Genomic DNA, 26,322 nt, shown 5'->3' on the forward strand with positions numbered 1-26,322 from the left:
GGGTTTCCATCTGAAAGTAATGATTCTTGAAATACATTTTAAAGTCTTATATCACCGTCTATAATATTAACTTGTCATAACATTTTCAGCCTTTGACAGGCTGATCAACAATATTTTGTTTGGTTCTGGTTTTCCTGTAAAAGCCAAGATAAATTGATAGAATGCTTGCTTGGCTATCTATCAGCATGGATTATCTCCACAATCAATCTCATTTCAGCAAAGAGAGTACATCTCAGAAAGTTAGTCCTTGTTTTTAACTCGTGTATCAGGATTTCAGCTTGTCACAGAATCATAGAACAAGCTGCCTTGGAAGGGACCCTCAAGGATCATCAAGTCCAACTACCAAACCTGCACAGGACACCCCAAGAGTCACACCATGTGCCTGAGAGCATTGTCCAAACACTTCCTGAACTCTGTCATGCTGGTGCTGTGACTACTTCCCTGGGGAGCCTGTTCCAGTGCCCAACATTCTTCTGGGTAAAGACTCATTTTCTAATACCCAGCCTACACCTTCCCTGACACAACTTGAATCCATTCTCTTTGGTCCTGTCACTGTCACCACAGAGCAGAGATCAGTGCCTGCCCATCCTCTTTCCCTCATGAGGAAGTTGTAACTGCAATGAGGTCTCCCCTCAGCCTCCTCTTCTCCGGGCTGAACAGACCAAGTGATTACAGCTGCTCCTCATACAGCTTCTCCTCAAGGATTCTATCTAATGATTTAATCTCTTTTTTATACTGTGGCACCCAAAACTGCACACAGGGTTCAAGGTGAGTTCACCCCAGTGCAGAGCAGAGCGGGACAATCCCCTCCCTTGCCCGGCTGTGATGCTGTGCCTGATGCACGCCAGGACACATTTACCGTTTACATGCTGCAGTGATTTGGCTAGTACCCCAGGGTTTTCAAAGTCTGTTTGTAAAACTAATTACTGTCATTAATTGTTTTCTTGGTTCTTTTCCATCATTCATATCACTCTATTAAAATGTTCTGGTTCTTCTGGGAAAAATATGTTGCATACTTTTGTCAATAAACCTACAACAGACATTTTTCATTTAAAATGTAAGTCAGTTGCACAGAAAGTGAGTGATTACTTGTAATTGATTTGGTCAATTTCTTCTGGGAAATATGATAGAGCAATTGCTTTAACAACAATTTCAATTTCAGAGACTGTATGTCAAGCCTTAGTGTTTTTCTCTGGAGATTATTTTTACCTGCAGAAAAAAAGAGTACTTAGATCACTTGAGATCTAATTATCTCCAGAAGCTTTGAAATTCCTTTACAGTAAGTTAATAGAAAAAAACCCCAAACAACTGGTAATGATAATTGAGGGCATGTTCCTATCTGATGTCACTTCTAGAAAGGGTACTATATGCATTTGGGAGAAAAAAACCAAAACAAGCTCTAAGGTAAATAACCTTGTGTGTCGAGTCACTGGTGGATGTAAGCAGCAGGAGTTAAAATGCTTTCTTATTGCTCTTTATAGGATAATCAAAGCCCAGGAGACCCTCCACTTGTACTGTAGACAAAAGTTAATGTTGCAGTAAATAAATTAACAAAAAGTCAAGAATTCCATTTAAAAAGTTAAGACTTCCATTAGTCTTAAGTTGTTGTAGCAGTCATGTGATAGTAAATTATAAACCATAGTAATTAGAATTTCTAATTAATTCAGACTATTTAGATATTTACATGATATTTCCAGGCACAGTTTGATAATTGCAAAAGTATTCATTGCTCAACATTATCCATTTAAATATTTACATTAATGTATTTTAGGAATGTCTTGGGAATACTCCTGTAACAAATAATTCCAACTCTTTACTTCCAGCATGAGTTATTTGTAAACTACAGTTTATGGTTGCTATATTGACTGACTTCTTAAACCCACAAAGGACCTTCCAGAACATGTACTCCACTTGTTTGCCCCTAAAAAAAGATATGTACACACCCACATGAATTTGTTTCTAATATTTGATTTTCAGAAAAAAGTCACTGATAATAAGACTTATCCTGTATGACTGTTCTGAAGAAATTGTAGAATACAGCATAAGATAGTAGCAAAAACAGTGCAATCTAAACTCCAAGCCAGTTATATAAATAGAAATTAAGGATAGTGGTAAAGTTTTGGATTTTCTAGTTTGCTGAGTGGTTTGGTTTGGTTTTGGTTTTGTGCAGGGATGGTGAGAAAATACAGTAAGTGAAAACAAAAGGTAGAAAGATGGTCTTGAATGAAGGAAAATATCTTCCAACTGCCAGGGAATGGAACCTTCCTTTTGTTCTCAGTCTTTGTATGGCCTGAGTTGTTTATAACTCGGACATGAACTCTCAAAAGACAACAATTTTGAAACAGCAAAACCATAGGTAAGAAAACGTAATGAAAGCTATTTCCAGCTCTAAATCTTCTGATTTTGCATTTCAACAGCTGGGGTCTTCTCCTTCATTGTTCTGGGGAGATCTCATGTATAGTCATAGAAAAATGAAAGATGTCCTCTTGTGTCCTCTTTGAAGGCTTTGAAGATCAGTCTCAATGAAGTGTACAGTATAAAGAGATATCACCAAAGGCATAGGTGAGTTTTAAACATCAAATCACAGAAGAAGAAATTACCTGAGAAAGAAACATAGCACAGAGAAATTAAAACTCCTTATTGAAAGCCATGCACTGCATGATGGGTATGCACAAACTTATTCAGTATTGCTACAGACATTTCTAGTAACTGCTATCTGTTTAGAAAATACATTTTAGAATTTCTAGTATGTGGAAGGAACTCTTACCATGGAGTTGCTCTTAACAGTGGTGCAATCCTTCAGAAGTGTAAGGGATTTTTATGGAAGAAAAATGCATGCAGGTCTGTACAAAATATTAATGGTACAAAAGAGATAGTGATGTGATTAATGCTTCAATATGGGTTATACTTCTATAAATGTAATCTGATTTGTTCTTAAAACAACCATATTGAGGCATTTGTTTTATTGCGATCATTACACTGACACAATTTTCAGTTTGCCTTTTCAGTTTGGGTTTTTGTTTGTCTTTTTACCTTGTTTTCTATTTCTATTGTTCTCATAATAAGCAGTGTGCTCTGCTCAGTATTAAAAACTTCTGGATTAACAAAGTTCTCAAAATCAGATTTAGTACTGAAATAACCTGGACTTTAAATCATGGCTCAGGGTGGAGCAAATAATGGATAAATATAGGAAATGGGAATTATCTCAGTTGTAAGGGCTTAATTTGAAAGATAGTTTCTAAAAGTATCTCATTTATGTGAGATTTATTGTTTGGATACACTCAATATGAAGTATACACTCAATCTCCATTATGAATTTTATGCAAAGTTATGGAGTGCACATATGCAGTGCTGCACCATTAGTGGTTTGCTAGATCTCACTCTAACTCATTTGGTTGCCTTTTTTCACCAGTTTTTGGAAACTATTCTCTTTTTGTCGAGCAGGGTTATACTTGAAACATACCACTTCTGGCAATGTATTAAAGGAAGACATGTCTATGAAAGAGGCTGTACTAAAAGACATTCAACTTTTTTCAATGAAAAACTTCTGTGGTACTCATTGAATCTACTGCATCCAACCTTAAAATGCACAATTAGAAAAAACAAAATAATTGACATCTTGTAAGCAGGTGCAAATTTTTATTTGGAGTTGAAAGGCGAATAAGATTACCATTTGGGGACTGTGATTACTAAACAGGGAATGATATTCCAGTCTGCAAGTCTCAGTGCCTCCTCCCAAAGCTGAACATCCAGAAGTCTTCCAGTTATTCCTGATCTAATTTCTTCTGTAGGTTAACCCTTCCTGAGCTCCAGATTGTGAACCAGTAATTTCTTCCAAGGCTGAGCTTTTGCACAGGTGAGTGCACTAGTGTGATTGGCCAAACGATCAACAGGTTCATATCTTATTCCCATATCTTAGTACCAACAGTGCAAATTTTTTTTCCACTTTCTGAGATCAAAACTCCCATTTTGAGTTTTGGGCAGAGACAGGGTTATTCCTAGCAGTGATTCTCTATGTGGTTCTAGGATCTGGTTGTCTTACCCTCAACTTTTCCTCCAGTTGTAAACACAAACACAGGCATATGAATTCCTGTCAGGTGGTTTTCAAAATAGCTTGTCTATTGAAGGATTAGCATTAATATTACATAGTGTTCTTCCATCCAAAGCATAATTTACTAAAAGGCTTGAATTTTCTTTCTGTCTGGAGTTGGCTGGTTTATGCATGTTTTTCATTTTGGAGTTTAATTACTAAAATTCTCAAGATTTGAATTTGCTGAATTATTAAATAATGCTGCAGGGCAATGTAGTTTTTTCATGGTCTGTCCATTGAAAAGCATGATGGCAATTTTATCAATGTTTCAAGTAATTATTCATACTGACACCCAAATAGCTAGCTATTAATGTTATTAATTCTGTCATACTGAAGGAAGGATATTGATGGCCGTGTATTTGTCAGAATGCAGAACAAAATTATATGAAACCATTTTTATACAAGGCACTTTCCCCTTCAGCAGGATTTTAGTTGAAGTTTCCTTCTAGTATTTATTTGAACAACGTAATAATCTGTTGCAGCACAATTAAAAAGACAGATTGGACTCAACCCATATTTGGAAGAATAGGATATATCACTTTCTGCTGCTGTAAAAATTCTGTTTAATTAGCACTGAAATTTGCAGCACTTACCTTTCTACCTAAATTACTGTAGCAAACTAAACTGCAATATTTCCATACCCGTAAAATGTTCAGGAAGGAGCAAGTTGTGGTGCTTTAGGGTTTTCAGACTCTCCTACAGACGTAGCTGAATGCATTCAAAAATAAAATCTTTGCCAGTATCAAAGCAGCAGATTATGGAACTGGCAATAGTTTCAGATTTGTTACAAGACAAAACAGCTATTCAATAATTAAGAGTTGAATCCATTACTTTCTTGTTCTGAAAACAAATCTGTTATTTTAATGTTCGATGTGCTCAGTAGAGGCAGGCTGTGGTCTGTGTGTGTTTACATAAGAGAAAGCAAGAGGAAGACTCACTAAGCACAGAAACATTAAGGCCCACATGTTCTCAAAAGAGAGAAAACAGAGCACAAGCTGGAAAATTGTCAGAAGCTGGGCAATATCAGTCTAGCAATGTCACCTGCCTGAGAGCCCAGGGTGCATGGTTTTAATGTCACAGTCAAATTGCTGCAAATGCTGCGGTCTCAATGATTGCTGTAGAGATGTAGCACATTCCACAAGCACCCATCACCTCACAAATTATTTTAGTGAAATTAAAAAGAGATTTCTGCCCAGGAACTCCTACAGAGTTTCAGTGGGATGACTTCCAAGACAAAAGACTGCTTTGCTGAGAAAGGCTGGCAATCTTTGGGATGGAGAATGAATTAAGAGCAAAAATGTGTGAAAAGCTGAAGGATAAGAAAATATAAGAAAATATTTTCTTACAAAAACCACATTCTTTATCTTTTTAATAATTTGTCATCATCAAGAGTATAAATTTCTATCTGGACACCATAAATTTTAGTAAGAGGGAGCTGCACTGAAGGGGTTTGTTACCAAAGCACTACAATTTTGAATTGGAGATATGCATCTGCATCTGCTTGTCTGATCCTTCCAGCCACCACTAACCTTCCTGCTGACCCTACCACTTCTGGCAGGATCACCACTTCATGCAGGACATGGATTTATTCTTATGGAATACCTCTTGTGGACCACCCCTGACACAGCTCAGGGACACCAATGGAAGCAGTATGGTGCCCAATTATCAAGCTCATTGGTCCATAGTAACAATCAAATTTACCTCAGTAAAACACAGAATGAGATCTGTTTTTAACTTGTCGCTACAATATTGTAAAATTATTTCTATTGACAAATTCTAAAGCTCTGGCTCTATTTGTCTTTGGGAGGCTTGGAACTAAGTTCTGCGCTCCCGCTATGAAACTCACACCCTTTTGATGGGCTCTGAACTGGAGCTCTTCCTGGGGCTAAAGAATTCTTCAAAGTGACTTGAACGGTGCAGCTCTGAAATATGTTTTGTAGTAGTAGAAACCCAAGAAGTACCACATTTCTACCTTGTGCATTTTTATTTTAAAATATAACTACAGTCAGGTGCTAATATGGCAAACATCTCCACATCTCTTTCTCCTGTAACTTATGAAGAAGTATTTTCCTGATATAGAAAAGTAGCTGCTTTTTTTTTCATTTTCATTTTTTTTCATTCCTGGAAAACAAAAAGCTATGGGGTCTAACTTGAGTTTAGCTGGGAAAAATTCAAAATTGATAAGAGTAGTAAATTTTAACAGAAGATGTAACTTGGAGGAAAAAACTTGTATGACAACAGGGGTGTTTTTCTGTGTTAAAAAGCATGTTTAGGACACTGCCAGGGCTAAATTGATCCTCCCATCAAAAATCACAATCCACTGTATTTTATTTGTAAAATAAAGAGAGGGAATTGATTGTCTTTCATTTTAATTTGTTTAATTTCTGTGTTCACCACTCTGATCCCATACACTTTAAGTGCCTATGTGTTAAGGGGTATGAGTGTATTAGGGAAAAGCAAATAGACTGAACTAAGACAGCAGACTTCAGTGACAGGTATGGTTTCATACACAGGATGTAGGAGCCTACACAGAAATTAAGTAGATATTCAAGATAAAATCTAATTGCATGAATTGCAAATAGTGAGACTGCCCATATTTACAGGTGACTAGGGCTATTCGGTGCACTTAGGATATTCATGAGACTGTGAGAAAGAACAGAAATATGCTCAGCCCTTTGACAAGACTTTCCTTTAAGTTAAACTGAAGTTAGTTCCTATGTTAGTTGGCTTAAACTCAGTTTCAGTTTAAACTCACCTGAAAGTGAGCTTAAGCTGAAGGATTGATTCAGCAGACTCAAAAAGACACCTAGTGCCATTTGGGATGCCTTAGGGCATTTCAGATATGTGCATGTGTCTGGCAGATATAACACAGGACAAACAGGATGCCTACAATGTTCTGGAGCATCTGGATACCACACACTGGGCCCAAGAACATCTCAAACTAAATGCAGTTATAGATAACTGAATTTGATGCTTATTGTCCCACAAAATCTTTCAAAACAATGACCCATAATAATGTATTGTAATATAGCAAAAGGAGGCCACACTTAACCCAGGAATTTTCATGCGAATTGCTCTACAATAGAAACGGGATTTTGTGAACATATGGATCATTTTTCCGTTGTTATTTTTACATGTTCCCTTCAATTGCAGGGTACTTTACAATCCTCATTGCCAATGAAAACTCACAAATATCAAGTTTAGATGGTTTTACACTGCCCAGCTCTGCACAGCAGGGTGCTTCACATAGCCCACAGACCAACACTTGCCCACACGCCACTGCTATTCCACCAGATAGGGACAGAAATAACTTTATGAGATTCCTTTGAGTTCACTAAACTGAATGCTTTCATCAACCATCATTTGTACTTTCGTTCTCAGCACCGATGATGTGGAAATTAATGACCCATACACACACAGAGCTGAAGCAAAGGCCGGCAGTTACCACAAGAGCCCCTGAACACTGGAGCACTTCTGTCACTTGCAGTCTGTCAGGGAAAAGGGGTAAACAGCTATATTCCAGAGGAGTCCAGGCAGAAAAGAACTTTAGCATGAAGTCTTATGATTTCATGTCTTAACATGGACCTCACCTTAGCTAATTCAGTTTGTGTTTCCTTTGGGCTCCTGTTTATGTGGTTGGTACTTATGGAGAATTTGAATGTCCTTTTAGCCAGATTTTTCCATCATTTAGACTATTATAAATGGAGCATGACTTCCAGTGGACTAACTTGTAGTAAAATAAGCACAAACAGGGAGAGAAATCAAATAAATTTAGATTGCCTTGCATGCCTTCTATCCATTTACCACTATGCCATTAAATCCCTTCTGATTTTGTTTTATTCTTCTAGTTAGCAGCCTTGCAGTTAAAGAATTCATTTTTGCCTTGTTTGTTATTCTTAGGCTCTTGGAATAATCTAAAATAACTGACTTCAGTATTGTATGAACTAACTGGTTTATAATCCAGTTCCACTGAATAATTTTTCTTAATGTAAATAATTTAAACAAATTTAGTGTTCTTCCCTCATAAGGTTTGAGATTTACAGCTCTAAATTACTTTAGATTTACCCAGCAGGATACTTAACAATAACGATATAAGAAGAATGCAAATCAGTGAGTTTTCAGAGTTGATACAGGTAATTTAAAGAACTTTGAAGGTTGAGGAAAGTAATGGGAAAATATTAAATTGAAAAAAATCAATACAAACAGTGTGACACTTTTGAAGAGAGGTGCTAAGTGTATGCAAATGTTTATAGGGTAAAATATCTACTGTGAAGAAAGCTTTATAGAAGTGCCAAGCTGTAAAGCACAGGACAAAGTTTGTGAGTGTGTGGAGACGAAGAATTCCTCATTGAAGGAATCAAGTTATGGTGAAAGAAAAAAAAATAGAAAGTTAAAAATTGTAATCTCACTTTTTTTTAAGGAAACACAGCAAAATCTTAAACAGAAAAGATTCCATGTTTCATCCAAGAACCACACTGGTTTGTCCTAACAAATATTAATCCATGCCACCCCCAACCTGTATTGCAGGAATCTCAAGGAAATAAATCAGGAAACAAAATCAAAAAGAGTCTCAGAATTTTAAAATCACAAGGACTGAAAAAGAAAGATGCCAAAGAAAAGAAAATGCCAGGGACTCTGTATTCCTTTAGGAACTTCTTTGTTGTTATTTTTTAGCTGAAAGTTGACCAGCTGAGTTGCATTTCAGTCCAGTCAATGGGTCTGAGCACAGTGAATTCCTTTCCTTGATATTTTTTTTTTTTAATGGGAAAAACCCAGAGTCAGCAAGGTGAGTTTTAAACTGTGGAACTTTATTATTTACTCAAAGGATAAATGAAGCCATTTACAATCTAAGTCCTGTGTGCTCTCTACATGCAAGGTGCCTGCAGTAGGAAGCTGGTCCCAGGAAACCAGAACAGGAGCATAAACCTATATTGAGAATTATTTTCAAAATAGTAGCAGTGAGACTGGCTAAACATATGCAAATCTGATTATCTGAGCTCTCACAAAGGTTGCTCGTTTTGCCACATCAAAAATAAAAACAAAACCAAAAAAAAACCCCTCCCCAAAAAAACAAAAACAAAAACAAGCATGCGCTAGAAAACTCTCCTGGAATATCTTATAGGGGAAAATTCCTTGACAGACTTTAGGAGAGAGGGCATAACCTTAAGAGCCAGCTTTCAAAGGGCTTTCAGCTTTGGCTGTAAATTGAGTAGGTTGCCTGCAGGCACAAACAGGATCTATGCTTGCAGATTTTGCAATGTTCTCAGATCACTGCTGGATCAGTCACTCACTTGCATGCAGTAGATCTGCAAGAGACCATTAAGGACTCTAGTAGAGTTGCTATTACAAGTCATTTCCTTCTCTAATTCAAGCATTTCTGCAACAGACCATGCTAATCTATGAAGGGTTTATAGCATTAACGTGTTCAGGAATGTTCCACCCTCTACATCCAGCAAGACACTGTTTCCATCAGCAAGAGCAGATGGCATTAAGAACTGAGTTTATTCCATCAACAGGCTCACAGCCTTACACTACTGGGAAAGTAACATCATTATATATTTCTAATGCCAACTTTAATTTCATTGTGACTCTGTCTTCAACTTACCTCTTTCATCATAGTTTCCCCAATCCTTTTTCTCTTTTTCTCCTGGTCTTCCATGCTTGTCCTTCTCTCTCTTTTTGCAAAAGTCGTAGCTCCTACTCCAGCCAAAAGTATCTGCTCTGAGTCTGCAAAAGGCTGCAGGTTTTACTGTGCTTTCTGTCATTCATATGCTGAGGGTTTATTTTCAAAAGTAGTTGAACTGGAAGAGTGCAAACTCTTTATTCAGCTTTCTTAAATAGCATTTTCAAATTTCAATTTCCTGCTGTTATGGAAAAGCACTACAAAATTAACTGGCACACTCACAGAACAGATTCCATTAGCTGGAGAGGAAGGATACACAAACAGAAGTTGGAATGCTTTATTCAAAGGAGATATTCTTTCTTGTGATGCCAAAGTGGCTCTTTTAATTAGTCTTGGGAGGCTTCTACCATCACCTAGAACTGATGCAAGAAGGTAGCCTGAGATTTTCAGCAGTGGCTGGCAGTGATGTGTGCAAAGGAGACACAAAGGAGCTATGTAAATCACGAATACACAGTGTTTCCTAAAAGTATGCTCCACCAAAGTTTCCTGAAATATACTTAAACACCCCAAAAATCACCTATCTTTTCTGAAAACCCTCATCTCCACCTTTTAGCATTCTCACAGTGTGTCACTCTGAATAAGCACTTGGAGGGAGCTCAGAATGGCCATCCCCTTTGTCCTCCTAGTGCAACTTTTGTCCATACCCACTGAAGTTAATCACATCACTTACACAGTGATCAAAATTAACACAAGAACTCCAGTGTGTTTCGTTGCATTAAAGGAGCTGTCACTATCACTTTAAATAACCAAATTCAGGTGGTGATTTGTTTCAAGCCTCCAGCAACCACTGCAAAATCCATATGGCAGAAATAACCTCGCAGTTCAACCACACATCCAGCCTCCTTGCCTTTCCTTTATCCTTCATGTAACCATTTCTTTCCTGCCACTCAAAACAGAGACTCTGTTTTCCTTGTATCCAGTCTTGTATTTAAATGCATTGAGAAATCACTGTGTAGCTATAATTAATTTTTTGTTCTCTTGCCCTCAAAAGACATGCTCAGGGTGCAGCAAGGGCTGAGTGCTCCTCAAGTGTTATGATTGCACTAAACAATGCCAAAACCTCAGAATTAATAGGAAATCTTAGTTAGAAGCGCAATACAAAAATGAGGGAAGTGTAGAAAAGATCATCAAGCGTCTGTGTTGGAGCAGATCAAATCATAACTACAGTATCTGTACATTTTTTTTAATTAGCAAAGAAAAAGAATTTTTTCATGTGTCATTTTATTAAACATAACATATCCACATATGCTAGTGGTTTTTAAAGCAAACACACAACCCCATCAAGTACCAATTTTTCATGTTTCTCTCTTTTTTTTTTTTTTAAATCATTAAAATGGAAATTGCAATATGGGACAGGAATGTATCGTCTGGAGGGGAGGAAGAGGCTGCTGTGACTTTTACTAAATTGCACAGACACAGCACACATAGCAAGGTGTATAGCCAGTGTTTAACAAGTATGCAGCACTGGCCAAACACTGTCCTCCTGGGTGGAAAAAGTGGGAACTTTATGGCCAGCTCAAATGTTTGGTCTCTGATCGGTCAGAGGTTCGAATGGAGGCTCACTGGACCCTGTACAGCTGCCTGCTTGCTTTCTTCAGAGGACTGTGGGTTTCTGTTCTCTGCTAGTCAGACACAGGCTGAATGGTCAATGGCAAGGAAGGTTATATTGTTAAACATTAGTTATGTCAGTTTTATTTCTGACAGGTATAATGGAAGATTAAAATGTTTGCTGTACACTTGTATAGTGTGTGACTAGGAACATGAGGCGCCATGGTGCTGTGCTGAAGCAAAAGCCTAAAGCAATGGACACATCTATTTCTTCTTAAGTATTTCTGCCATCATCATGTCATTATATTACTAGATAGAACTGCTGTTGCTCTTGCTGGTAATCTCCTACTCAGTACATGCATAATCAGTGTGGGTCCAATGACTTCTATTTGTAGTTAGGTCAGTAGTCACAGGCACTGGCATACAGACACTATGATGTTTCCTGTCCTGTGCACTTTGTTAGGCAGAGCTCCTTACCAAAGGAGAAAAGCTCCAGCTCTGCTGGGCAGGCAGGGATCCTGTTCTGGTTTCCTGGGACCAGCTTCCTATTGCAGACACCTTGCATCTAGAGAGCACACAGGACTTAGATTGTGAATGGCTTTATTTATCCTTTGAGTAAATAATAAAGTTCCACAGTTTAAAACTCACATTGCTGACTCTGGGTTTTTCCCCATTAAAAAAAAATAGCAAGGAAAGGAATTCACTGTGCTCAGCCCCATTGACTGGACTGAAATGCAGCTTAGCAAACACTGCAGCACTGTCTCCTCAGGTCTATTAGACTTGTTAAGTGCTATCTGAAGATCTGCTCAGGAGCACTGAAAGCAGAACCATTTATGACTATCTGGTCCCACTGAAAATAACTGAAAATGATTTTTCAACCTAGGGAAAAAAAAAAGGTAGGGATATGAATGAAATTAACTCTGACTTGTCTAGTAGTAATTTAGTAATTCTAAAGAATAAGACTTAATCTCAAAATTATTCTCTACCGTGCCCCGCAAATCTGACTCAAACATTTATTAGATAAATAACTGCTTTAGATTTAGTGTTTTGTCCTGAAGATCTAGGAAAATTTAGACTTTATGGTTTTTTGGCCCCTCCAACTTTGTACAGCCTAATTCAGTCCAATAATCTTCAAAGTACTTTAACTAACTCTTAACTGACCACACGGTAAGCTATATTTTTATGTAACATTAGTTTCATTTTCCTGACCATTAATAAAACCATCTAAAGAAACCTTTAGTAATGTAGTGAAAACAGGTCTATTGATTGACTTCCTGTAACACAAGTTATCAATTGTCACACATGGGGAGAGGGAAAAACAGAACAGTAAAGAAAAATGCCTGATGCAGAGGAACACATCTAAGATTCAACAAGCAGAGTATCACTTTTACAAAGCACATCCATTCATAATTCTTCAAATGACTGTAAAGAATTAATAAACTTTTTTAAAATGCAGTGTCAGCTTTTTGAAAAGGAGTTAGTCAGTGAGGCACCTTGCCACTATGCTACAACCCTCTTGCTGCTTGGTACTTGCAGAGACATTTTTCTGTCTGATTTCATGCTTTTTTCTTCTTCCTCACTTCAGCAGACCACCAGACCACAACCACAGGCACAATGGGGAAATGTTCCTATGATGTGGTCTCTGAAATTTGTCTCAATTTTTCTTTTCTTGGCAAAGGCTTATTCATTTCCATGCTCTGCGCCAATCCTATTCCCAGTAAACGATAGCTGTGTGAATACATGCGAGCACTGAATTCGGCTTTTTGTGTTCAGCTGGTTTCACAATGACTTTTTCTGACTCAGAGCTCATTCTGGCAAATAAATTCAAATTCTAGTAAGTAGGATTGCCACTCAGCAAATCTTTTTTATTAGTAAATAGATTTATTCCTCCTTCTTTGATTTTGATTTCTTTTACTATGACATTTAAAATCAAATCCTCATTTTTAAGAACCCTCCAGAGTCTACACTAGTTTAAATTTTCAGATGAAAGTAACATATTGCTCAACCTCAACAGAGCTCAGTCATGCCTGGTGCCTACTGTAAGCAATTTTAAAAGTTACTCACATGATAAGAAGAGTCTTCTAAAAGAAAAAAATAGTATCATTTCTAAACATATCCCTTAAAGAATGCAGACACTGACAGTTGTACAAAGGCTATATGATAAAAATGCTTGGGAGGTCCTTGCTGCAGCCCTGTTACAGAAGGCTCAGACCCATTGACTGGACTGAAATGCAGCTTAGCTAACACTGCAGCACTGTCTCCTCAGGTCTATTAGACTTGTTAAGTGCTATCTTAAGGTCTGCTCAGGAGCACACCTTCAGTCTGACTGGGGTGCAGTCGGACTGGGGTGCTCCTGTGATGCCAAACAGAACAGGTCCCAGGATAGATGCGCTGGTGGCACTCCACTGCCACCAGCCTCCAGGTAAACACAATCCTCTAACTGCTCTCTGTCCTCTGAGCCCAACCATCCAACCTCTTTTTATCTATCTGTCCACCCATCCACAGTGTAATGACTCAACTTAGTTCCAAGAATTTTGGAGGAGACTGCTGGAAGCCTTGCTAAAGTCAAGGCAAATGACACCCACTGCTGTCAGTTTGGTAAGGTAGGACTGATCACACCATTTGTTGCCAATCACTTCCTTCTTCACCTGCTCCAAGATGTCCCTCAAGAGGACTTGCTCCATGATTTTTCCTGGGATGAGTGCTCTGGAGACTACTCTAAATAGTAGAAATTGTTCCAACATCTATGTAAAATAGATTGTATTGTATGTCCTTCTTACTACTAGATGGATTTGAAATCTTTGGAGTAGATACCACATTTAATTAAACACTGAACTTCATTTTAAGTTGGTGTTTTCAAGAGCCCCATTCATTAAATTCTATTTCTTTCAGACGTTCTTTTGTCCTTGACAGCAGAATTTAAGGCTTAGTTTATAAAATCCCATCAAAGCTGCTGAAATCTATGGACATAGGTGAAAGAAGCTTTTTTTTTTTTTCCCCAGGAGATAAGTGATGACCATAATTAATTCATTTGAATTCAGTATAAAACAATGCCTTTATTTTCATTTATTATTAGAACGATCCATTTATTTGAACACTCTTAACTGTCTGTTGTTAAAGAAATGTGAGTTATGGTTTGAAAAGTTAAACACAAAAAAACTTAGAAAATACATTGCTTTGTGAATTAAATCTGTGTTTGGGGTATTTGCCTGATCCTAGTAAGATGCCCGAAAGCTGGTTTTGCAAGAGAAGTTCACTTGACATTTCCAAATTCCGAGTCAGAAAGTACTTTTTTTTTTTTACCTTAGTGCTTCTTGCTTTCTCCTATTATTTTTATTCTGTCATTGTAAACTGACAGGAACTATTTTTTCTGTGTTTAGATAGCACCTGGACACTTCAGCCTTGGTGAGTGACTGAGGCTCCTGGCAACAGGAGTGAAAGGGAAGGATCTGCAACATATATGTAGTTGCTAAGTTCTGAGACACTTCTAGGTTATGTGTCACTTCTCAAAACAGTTTTGCCATAGCTTTATTCCCTTCCTTTCCTTCTCCATACATATGTAGTTTAATATGATGAAATGAGGATTGCAATTGCCTGTTTCATCTGGGAGACAATCGACAAGAACACAGCTTTTCTTCTCCCCACTTCCACTCTATATCATACTTCAGGGAAACAAAAATTTTGGGAGTACTGCAGCAGACTTGAAGATAGATCTAATTCCAGTCTTAACTGTATATTTTGGCATTGCATATTGATGCATTATTGATGCAATTTCTTTCAATTAGAAAGAATAACTGTTTCTTGCCTTGGCTTCTAAATCAGCCCAGGCAGAGTTTCATAGTCTGTGAATATTTCAGCTTACCGTCATAGTCTTTTCTTGTGGTCCGTACATAAAAGAAAGCCAATGGCAGTTTGAGGCATTTACATCTCAGCAGAAACCTACCAGAATTTAACAGGACAAAGAAGAAATATTTCATCAACTATAAGTACTTCTCTCAAAGTCCTCCTGAAAATTACATATATACATACATATATATTTAAACACACACATACATATACATAAAATGAGTCTTGTAGAAAAATTTGCAAGTATGCTAATAATGCAAGGTGTATAAAAGCCAATATTCAGCTGAGTTTCAAGATAGTAAAAGGAATGTAACTCGTAATTACATCTCTGAAGGCTATCTGCAGAGGTATTAGCCAACAAAAACGAGGATGTGCTTTAAGAACTGTGTCCAGTTTTCAACTGCACAATTCAAAAAAAGACATGCACAGACTAGAGAGGGTCCAAATGAGGATTCAATTATTCAGTTGCTGGAGAACCTGACTTACAAGGAAAACTGAAGGAATTAGGCCTTTTCTCACGTTAGACTCATGTGACCTCATCACAATTTTCTAGTACTTAAAAATAAAAGTCACTCCTAGTGAAATCACTTCACAATGATACACATGGAGAGGACAAGGGACAATGGGCTCATGCTCTGTAGGGATAGGTTTCATCTTGATATAAGAAATATTTCTTTCACAGTGAGAGCAATCAGCCATTGGAACAATGTCCCAGGTATGTGATAGTCTCTATCATAGTAGGGTTTTAAGATACCACTGGACAGAGTGCTAGATAATGTTATTAGGGCTCCCTTTCACATGAAAGTTTGAACCATATGAACTTCCTATCTTTTCCAACTTAGGCTGTTCTATTAGTCTATGACCCATCTACTGCTTTTTGTTGGCATCTGGACATGCATTATTAATCACTTTAATTTTGCTGGGTTTGTGGTTTTTTTTTTTGTTTTTTTTTTTTTTTGTTTTTTTTTTTTTAATTTTTTTGTGGAGTTTTTTTGTTTGTTTGGTTTGGTTTTTTTTTAATTGCTTTTTGTTTTGTTGTGGGGGGAGTGTTTTGTTGGGGTTTTTTTTGTTAAGGTTTTTTTTTTTTTTTCTAATTCAGGAATTCCATCCAAGCCTGAAATTTAGAAGCAGATGGGGCAATTTACCATTTGCTTGCCTGAACACAATAACATCAGAGATCTCTCCAAAATGCTTTATTATCTTCTTTGTCTCATCATCCTTACAATTCTCCTGGATTCTAAATCAGATTTGATAATTATTTGAGGATTTGGTTTTGACATGAAAAATTGTCTTCTGCCATGGCTCCAATTCATAGTCAGCACTGAACAAATGGCTTATCTGTCTCACACTACGATTCTTTGGCTGTTTAAGATAGCAAAATTACCAGTGTTGCAGTGACCTCTTTTTTTCATTATAAAGGATCATGCTGATGTTTTTAATAAACTAAATTATGTTGAAAATCTAAGTTGGTAGGGATAAGAAATTAGAAAAAAATTCTACAGTTGAGAAATCACAGTAAAATGGAAGGAAAGGATCAAAAATATCAACCACCAAAATGTAATTTGTGGTTCAGCTTGCATATGATTTATACTATCTTCCTTTGACGTAACTTTAAAGCACAAATTCAGCACATAAACCCCAAGGATTTTAAAACACATGAAATTCTAGTTATCAGAAAAAAAAATAAATTACTCCAGAGGATATTCTGATTTATTCCTAAGGGCTGGAAGAATTGCATCTGGAGATCAGAAGTAACTGTCAAAAAAAAAAAAAATACAGAGGAAAGATCTTGTGCAACTTAAGCCAAGAACTCACGAATTGTCTGGTATGCTTAGTTAGGATATATGTGCCAAGAAGAAAATTAGGAGTTCCAAGATATGTGAAATAATTTCTTCAATAGCTCATTTAAAGTATTAATACATCATGCCCACCTTGTTACACAAATTTACTAGTCAAATATTGAAATTTGAATAGGACAATTTGGCTAATCGGTCGAGAATTTTTAAACTACTTTCAAGAAGTAGAAAAACATTAATAAATTAAGAAGTTCAGTGAAGAGTAACAGAAACAGTCACAAGCCTGGGACTAATTATAAGGTACAATTATAACCATTGAATACCTCAAATTTAGCAAGGGGTTGACTGAAGGGCAACATAACCCGTCACACATATTTCTTTCAAAATTTTAAGCTCAATATGACATGGATAAAGTAAAAATGGAAACAACTGGCTAGCTATCAGTAAAAATTAAAAATAAGCATTTTCTTCTTTTCTTTCAGAAAAAATAAAGAAATTGCATACCATAGGAATATTTGGTACGTGAAGCATGATTGTAAAAGTACAGACGTATTTTATGAATCAGTTGGCCACTTTCTTATTAAAAAAGGGTTTTTTTTGTAGAAAAGGAGCAAAAAATCATGATTTGCAATCACTGAAAAAGTAATATTCCAATAGCTTAAGAAACAATTCAAGAAAGAGTTTCTCACTGCTGCTGTACTTCCTATTGACTGTAACAGTAAACAAATGTTTTGGAGAATGAGAGTGAGCCATGCAATCTCCTGGATTCCTGGATAAGGCTGCTACAGAAAGAAATTCTGCCCAACACAGCCACGGTCTCACAGCCAGTACCAAAACTCCCTGAAATCATTGGAGCCTTTCCATGGACTTAAATAGACTCTGATATTCTGCTATAGTGAAATGAACTCATGGCTAGTACCCAAAGTTCAAGAAAGCCCAGAGGACAAGATCCTGACCTTTCTATGCCTAACAAGGGGAAATAAATATAAATCTAAAAAAAAAAAAAAAAAAAAAAAAAAAAAATAAAAAAAAGAACAGTAAGGGGGAAGGGCAGACAGGAGAATGGTGGAGGCATAAAGGAGAATAGCAACTCCAGGCTATGTACCTCTTGGAGAAACTGATAGGGAAGGGAAAAGAGATGATCAAAGCAAGCTGGGTCAAGGAAGAGGGAGGACAAAGAACCTGGCACAGCAGAGGGAAATGAGTAACACAGTTGGCAGCCCCTTCATGGAGCTCTGACTAGACCTGCAAGGATTCAATGTCGTCCAAGTACCTCTCCCACTTTCCTATTCCTATTGCAAATTCCAACAAAACTGAAAGCAAAAAAAGCAAAGAAGATAAAGAGGAAAGCTTTTGCATTGGTGGCAAGAAGAAGTAAGTATGCTAGTTATGAGAAAAAGGGAGAATGCAAATCACAGACCAATAAAATAGTTTCTTGCATTCATAAGTTAACACTGAAGAGAGGGTTTTAGCTCAGAAAAACACCTTGTATTTGAAGTGAAAGACACATAATGCAAAAACATGAATAGCTATGGGCATGGTAAAAATGGTCCTCTATTACTCACAAACACACGTGAAGCAGAATAGGTGGTCTTGGAAAGGGGCTGTGAGAAGAGATGGGGAAAAAAACAGAAAACCCACATCAGAAAACTGATGAAATCCATAATAACAATTAGCTTGCATTAAAAATATTTTAATCTACGACTGCACTAAGAGAGCCTTAAATTTTTTTGTCCTGAGAGATGGTGAGCAGACCAGCTTTAACTATTGATGAATACACAGTTCCTCACCCAGGCATGGGTCATAGTCCAGATGGCAGGTGCTTCTCAGAGCTTTCACCAGCTGTAACTTGAGTGGAAGGGTTTTGCCTCTCTTCCTCTGCCAGCCAGTCCAAGCACTAATATTTATTCAAATGGGATAAACACTGGGAACAATTCTTGGAAGAAACAGAAATTCAGTTTATTAGGACTATGAAAACTCAATGCCAGATATTAAAAAGTATAATCAAGCCACTTAAGTCCAGCCATAACATTTAGATTCTATTTAATCCTAATGTATTTTTGTGACTGATTTTCGACGAATCAGCCTTTTAAAAATTTTTACGTAAACTGTTCTTTGGATTTATATGCAAATACTATCTTTTGTAAACCAAAATTTTGGCATATATTCCCACCGCAGTTTACAAGTAGCTTAATATTTACCCTTTAGATTATTCCCAGATTTTTTTGATGGTAAATAGCATCCAAAGAAAAGAAACTTCTACCTTTTGGTATACCACTACACTAAACCCTTAGAGATCACAAAAATTCCCTCTGTTAACATTATTGCAAGAAGGCTAAACTGAACCTGATGGTTTTTCTCAATTTTGTTCTGATTGTTTGTTTAACATATGCATTAAGAACAGTTTGGGAAATTACCCACATTATACATGAGCTACTTCAAAGACTGCTAGAGTTTGTCAAAAGTCATGTCATCTTGCAATGTTCCTAGTTGACCAAAATGGTATTCTTACCTCCAACTGAAGTGAGACACCTGAATAGCAAAAAATTCAAAACAGGCCACAAAACAATCTCTTAAAGACTTGCTGATCTCCTGTACCAGGTCTGTGAGAAAAGAGGAAAGAACTTTTCATTTTCTAATGTGCCCTGCCTGCTACAGCAATGTGTGCTTAAACTTCTCAAGACACTTGCTTCTACCTGCTCCCATAGAAGCATTTACATGTTTGCCCTTGTGCTGCAGATAATTTCATCCCTGTCCAGTAAACTGGAGTGGTCAAAAAAGTCAGAGAGGCTACAGAAAACAGAAAGTCACAGTCTGAGTTAACAGGATAAAGCAGTGAGATAACAATTTGGCATAGCTAGCTTTAAATATAACGAAGGGCCCAAAAATGGCCTGTTAGAGCAAAAAGTCTTTAACTGCACCTTTTAAGAGGAGCAGAGATTCAAACTTTATCTTGCATCACCTGACATTTCCAAGAGATGATCCCACATTCCATATTGTGGGTGACAGTGAAAGGTGCAATTTCAGTGAAACATCAATAATGTTCATTCTGCACTTTGGTGCAGTCTATAATTAAAAGCTCCTACAGAGGCTTTCAGGTCTACTTAACTTCGTTTATGTATTTCTCATAGTAAAGAATCACAAAACACTCCCTCTGAGTAAAACAACCTGCTTAACATAAAGAAATACTTAAAATCCCTCCAACAACACATTTTTACATTAGGGACCACACTGCAGGTCTAACATCATGTCACACAATTTTTAGCTAGTACATTCTATAAACAACCTCATATATCACATTTGAAAGGCAAACATACAGGATAAGGCATAACGAAATAATATACTATGTATCTATCTAACATAATGTAACATAAAGACAAAGCAATATTTTATTTTTCTTATCAGCCAATTAAATCTTGTTCAAATATGCACTATACAGAGTTAGGATTTAAGGAGTGAGAGACATTTTGAAGAGTTCAGACAAACCTCTATGCAATACTAAAATTTAGATAACAAATGTAATAAGGTTTACCTGGGGACATTTTTGGCTCATTCCCACATATGTTCTTTAAATGTACTTTGTCCCTTGATGGGGCAGAAGCAAATTAACAACATGGGAAATCTACTAAGGAAAACAGGTGTACATTAATTTCACACCTAATTATTAACTAATTTGCTCAGGCTCTGCCAGAATAATCAGCACTTGAACAGCTTCACTTGTTCCCAATGAGCCTCTGCAGTGCCTGTGTTTAAAATTCCAGGGGGGCACAGTTGCACCAGGGTGAATAGTAATGATTATAGGGAGCTTGTGTCTGGCCTCTCTTTCCGTGGGGCCTACACCACATTCCTTTATAGTACTGAGAATGGCTAGAACACTAATGCCAGGGCAGATAGATGTAATTTCTTTCTGTAGCTGTTCTACACTAGCATAAAACTGAAGGGGAGGATGATGCAGGTGAAGTAGCTCTATTGGTTTTGCGTTGCTGCAAAATCATAACAGTATCAAGACAAAGTCCGTGTTATTCACACTGGAAAAAATATCCAGGATGAGAGAATCTGCATCATGTATTATGAACCAAGGCTTTGGTGCTCTGATATAAGCAATGTGTAGTGTTGGGAGATGACAGGTTCAACTAACATTAAACAAAACACAAACCATCTTTGACAGACAAATGATGTGAAAGGCTGATAGGAATTTTTCTACATGCTGCCTCTTTTGCAAACAAAACTTCCAAATATACAGTACATGTAATCAGTTCCTTATATGTTTGATCCAGATTGCCTTTCACTTCCTTCTGTATCCCATGCAGGTTTTAATTTGCTGTAACATCTCTCTGATAAAAAGTATTACATTTATTCAAAATAAGTGAAAATATGAAAAAACACAATTATGCTTATATAAAAATACAAACATGTTCTATATACTATCCTAGTTATGTTATCCTAGGTAACAGAAATTGATATATCACCTTTGATTGACCTAGAAAAAGAGGCACATGTGAAAAATGGAAGACATTTAGGACCAGATTCAGAAGGTCTGAAACTGAAAATTATGGTGTAGCCTCCTGTTCAGCTCTGAAGACCCCAAATGCCTACAGACCTCTTTGAGCTTCAGTCTCACAGTGCCCACTGACAGTGTCTAACTGGGAACTCAAAACAAACCTGTTCCTAGGAAAAATTTTTCAGTGGCTGAGAAGCAGGCTGAGCAGGGCTTTCCTCTTCTGCTGAAGATTTGTGAAGGAGGTTGTGATTCATCAGAGAGGGAGGGAAAGCCAACAATGGAAACTCGGCTCTGCAGAGACACTTGGGTAGGAGTGAGTTGTGGGACTGTCCCTACTGTCAGTGATCGTCCGTTTTATATTAAACAGTGACTGGACTTAATAAAAAGAAGAGTACCAACCAACACTCCCACATCAGTACTTAACCACAATGCTACAGTCAAGCTTCATCGCTCTGTAGGATTTTAAATTTGTAATTCCTTTGGGAAAGAAAAGCTTTTCTTCCCTTCCTTTCTCTGTGAAGCTCACTGTTGGGGGTTAGGTTTGTTCCTTCTTTCTCTAAAGAATTTTTTCCCCATAAGTTACCAAGGAGACCAAGTGTTGGATACTTGAGAGTACTTAACCGAAACAAAGAGGTGGACAAAGTTGGAAGGGGGAGATAACGCAGGTAAAACACAGAGCTTGAGGCAGCTGTGGGCTCTTCTTCTTTCGGCGTTCGGGGAGAGAGAGAACGGCTGTTGCTGGCTGGAAGAGTTTCACTGTGGCCAAAGGGATGCAGTCCTGGGAAATCTACTATCACTGGATCGGCCTGAATCCTGAGTTTTCTCCGGCACCCGCGGGAGCTGGGCCGGCTCTGCCTCTCCTTCGGCTTCTTCGGCGCTGCTCCTCTTGCTGCAGTGTGACCCTGCACCCCCTGTGCTGCCGAGACATCCTGCCCCTGCCTGCCGGGACACCCTGCCATCCCAGCTACCAGCCCGGGACTTTTCCATTGTTTCAGCTTGGTGCTCTGAGGATCCTGCAGGGACACCAGAACCAAACTGCCCTGGGTTTTGTGAAACAAAGCCCTCAAGGTTCTTGGTACTGTTTTCGTTTGTTATTAATGCTGCAGTTGTTTGGTGGTTGTTGGTTTTTTTTTGTGTGTGTTTGTTTGCTTTGTAATACATACTAGTAAAGAATTGCTATTCCTATTTCCCAAATCTTTGCCTAAGAGCCTCTGATTGTAAATTTATAATTGAAAAAGAAAAAAAAAGGGTGGGGGGGGTTTATACTCTCCATTCCAAAGGAAACTCCAGTTGGTTTTTTTTTTTTTTATTACCTGGCAGATACCTGTCTTCCCAGACCAAGACACTCACAATACAGAAAGCTGAGAGAGGAAGGTTTACCTAAAAAATGCAATTTCAATGCTTCCTTTTGGCTCTTATGTCCTATTCTGGAATTAACTCAACAAAATGAGAGCCACACAGTATATTTCTGCAGAGGTCAGCTCATCTCACTAAGCTTAGGATCATATCATAGAACAACAGAAAATTTATTTAGTCTCTAAATTTACTCTCTTAGCTAAGTATTTAGTCTTTGATGGATAGGAATTCCTCAATTCCTATGGTTATGTCATGGTTAACACGCAAAAAAAATCTGCATGGGGTAAATATCAGAAAGAAAAAAATGGTTCTGGTCTGCAAAGTTAGATTCTTGGTATCCATTGCCTTCAGAAACAATTGAGAATTTGCAATAACGCTCAGGAGTGATCTTCATGTAACCTCTGAGGCAAAGCATTACAAATATAAACTAATTTTAAAAGACAAGTATAAAAAACCATAAAATCCTAGCAGAGCTTATTTAATGCTTTATACCAAGATCTATGCTTCCATAAAACTTTGCAGAATTGCACCTAATTTACCATGGGTTATTTCTTGAATAAAAACTAGGAAGAAAGGGAATAATAATTTCCATATAATTTTATATTATTTTCACCACAGTAGGTAACCTATCTATAATAAAAATCCACCAACTCTGTTTTGCAATACTACGTTTATTGTACTGAGTTATATGCAACATAATACACATCAATACCATATGGTGCATAAGCAGTAAAATAAAGAGTATGAAACACAATGGCATTACAATTATTTAGTGCTATAAACACTATAAAGCATCAGAGTAGCTAGCAAAATTATTTTAAAAACTAAGCAGGATTGTATTTTCAGTGTTCTGAGAGGTTTGCCAAGAACTACTCATTTGTGAGTATATCCTCCTTCCTCCTTAAAACTGCGGTTGAATCTTCGACTGGTGTATTTTGATAGATCCATCAGCATTAATCAAGTTAATCAACCTACAACAGCCTAGAGTCTACATCCATGTGGATTCTTCCCTCCAGCTACTGCATTATTCTCCAATGCATGCCCAGGAACCTCAGTTAAGCAAAAAAGAGTGCACCAAAAGGGAATCAGACTTTGAAATAGTAATTATCACATTGTTAGCGTGCTGTGCATACTACAGGAGTGCTTCAAGGATTCCAAGCAGAACAATCAGTCTCCAATCAAATCACAAATTTCTAAAACCCATCTGACAGATGACAAAGGGATGAAGATTACACTCGGCCTTATCAAAACAGAATACTTTCATTTGCTTTGACTGTAAAGCCAGGTTACGAAGTTCCAACCATCATCAAGAGTTACTTTTACTTCAGAATCAGAGCTCTTTCCCCCTCAGCAGCACTGACCTGCACACTGAAGGTCTAGTATAGTAAACAAGACCATTCACAAGTCTAGAAAAAAGATATCTTCTGAATCAAGAGACCTGAGTCTCATCTTGTGAATTCAAATAAACTTCTAACCTAGGAGAACAAAAACTCAGTGCATCTTTGTTCTGGTAGTTGCCCCAGACAGGTGCCTAAGTGCTATTGCTTGGATGGAGAAAGTGGTTCCCTGAAAAAAAAAAAAAAAAAGAATTGAAAAGATGAATTTTCTGAACTGAAGAGGGAGGAAGGATCTGGACAGGCTGGATTGATGGACCTAGGCCAATTGTCTGAGGTTCAACAAGGTGCAAAGTTGAGCCCTTAGGTCACAACAACCCAGCACCACAGACTGTATGGTAAAATATCCATTACAAAATTTTTAACAGTCAGTGAGCAGGTGTATCAAGAGATAGAAGTATTTGTCTTATTCCTCCGTGAAAGGAGCTTGACTGACAAAATCACATCTCTATTGGAATTTCACTCACATCATGAGAGCACTAAAAAATACTGGTGAAAATATTAAACATTATTCTTGTTATTAAGGATTATTTTTCATGTCAGAGAAATGTATTTTCAGATTTACTGAATCAAATTCATCCTTAACATTAAAATTCACTGAAATTATATTGAGATGAGGATGACATATTGATTTCAATAGTGCAAAACTATAACACTTTTTTCCAAAGAAATTAGATTCATTATCTTAAGGAATGTGTGTTACTAATACTATTCCTTTGCACAATAGATTCTTTTACACAACAATCTTAAAATAAATTTTTATTAAAAGACCATATTTTGTGTCTGAAGGCATTCAGGGCTGGTGTTCTTCATCCATCTTTATTTCAGACAGTGTATTTGTTCGGAGAATCTCCAAAAAAATTTCTCAGATGTAAAATTCTGTTAGGATCACAGGCATTATATAAGCAAAATAAAAGAAAAAGTAAAACCAAGTGTTTTCTGGAATTTAAACAAACAGTGTTGTTACCAAGCAATGCTTTTACTATTTCTTTAAAACATCACTTTGAGGAGGAGGTCACAGTTTGCTAGGACACAAAATATTTGAAAAACAAAGGACACAGTTCATGTTGCTGAAAGTACACAAAGGAATAAAGCATGGCAAAGGATGGGCCAAATTCTGTCTTCCTGAGCCTGTCTTACGAAGAGTACAGCTTCAAAAGAGCAGCAAAGAACATGATTTGCTTACTTTTCAAGCATTTTACAACATTCCAAAAATGAACAGAACAAAGTTATCTGTGCGTCACATCTGGCTAAATGAATCTGTACTTGTAGAAGAGACTCTTACAAGAAGACCATAACTTATATTAACAAGAAAATATAAAACAACAGCTTACATAGCAAATGTCTCCAGTATTTGACTCCCTGCAAATATTAAGACTACAGACAGCACTTGGTTGATGATGCAGGAAGGAAACTGTATTGTGTTTGATGCTGGGATTCAGAACTATAGCAGGATAAGCCATTAGGTAATGAGAGCAGTTTGTCTGGACAGACACAATTTCCAGGAGACAAATGGGAAACAGGAAAGAGAAGACGTGGTGGCTCAACACTTAAACCACAAGTAACAAAATCATTTATGCCGGCTTTGTTGTAATAATGGTATAATAAAGAAAGTGATAGCAACGACACATTTTAGGGAAATCTAAGAGGGAGCAGAAATGTAAAGAGGAACAGCAGCCAGTGTCAGCAAAAGAATACCACATCAGCAGTGGTGGTGTGAACGAATGCTGAAATGGCAATGTGACAAGTGCAGGAATTAATGCTGATCTTGAAAGGAAATCTGAAGGAAGTTATTTTTGCAATACTTTACTAAGGATGAACATCTATTGAGCAATTATAAAAATATTCAACTTCAGGATATCAAAGTACTGTTTTGAGAGGTAGCAGAAACAGTCATTGGTAAGGACAAGAAGAAAAATGGACAATTCTAAGGCACAGGAATATTCATTTGCAACTACTAACTACTGCTGTATTACATGTCAACAGGTTCAAAAGTCAGACATTCATGCAACTCCTGAATATTGCTGCCACCTTCAGGAAATACATAATAAAAAAGGACCAAAATATTAATTAGAAAAGAAATGGAAAATAAAGTCAAGATCTATAAT

General features: G+C 37.2%; 1 long non-coding RNA gene across 3 annotated transcripts; it reads right to left on the reverse strand.

Annotated features, from left to right (window-relative positions):
* Window positions 1-1,646: 1,646 nt before the first annotated feature.
* On the reverse strand, window positions 1,647-19,744 carry LOC136287757 (uncharacterized). 3 transcript variants are annotated; one of them, XR_010720307.1, is made up of 6 exons: window positions 19,660-19,744; window positions 19,476-19,566; window positions 18,754-18,899; window positions 18,529-18,567; window positions 15,184-15,260; window positions 11,937-12,200 (listed from the first exon to the last, which is right to left on the reverse strand). It is a non-coding gene; the product is annotated as an uncharacterized lncRNA (long non-coding RNA). The 3 variants fall into 3 exon arrangements; XR_010720306.1 differs by lacking the exons at window positions 11,937-12,200; window positions 18,529-18,567 and adding an exon at window positions 1,647-2,600; XR_010720305.1 differs by lacking the exon at window positions 18,529-18,567.
* Between the last annotated feature and the right edge of the window lie 6,578 nt (window positions 19,745-26,322).

Source organism: Chamaea fasciata, unplaced genomic scaffold, assembly GCF_029207755.1.
Source record: "Chamaea fasciata isolate MVZ Bird 193981 ecotype frontalis unplaced genomic scaffold, bChaFas1.0.hap1 SCAF_3, whole genome shotgun sequence".
NCBI lineage: Eukaryota > Metazoa > Chordata > Aves > Passeriformes > Sylviidae > Chamaea > Chamaea fasciata.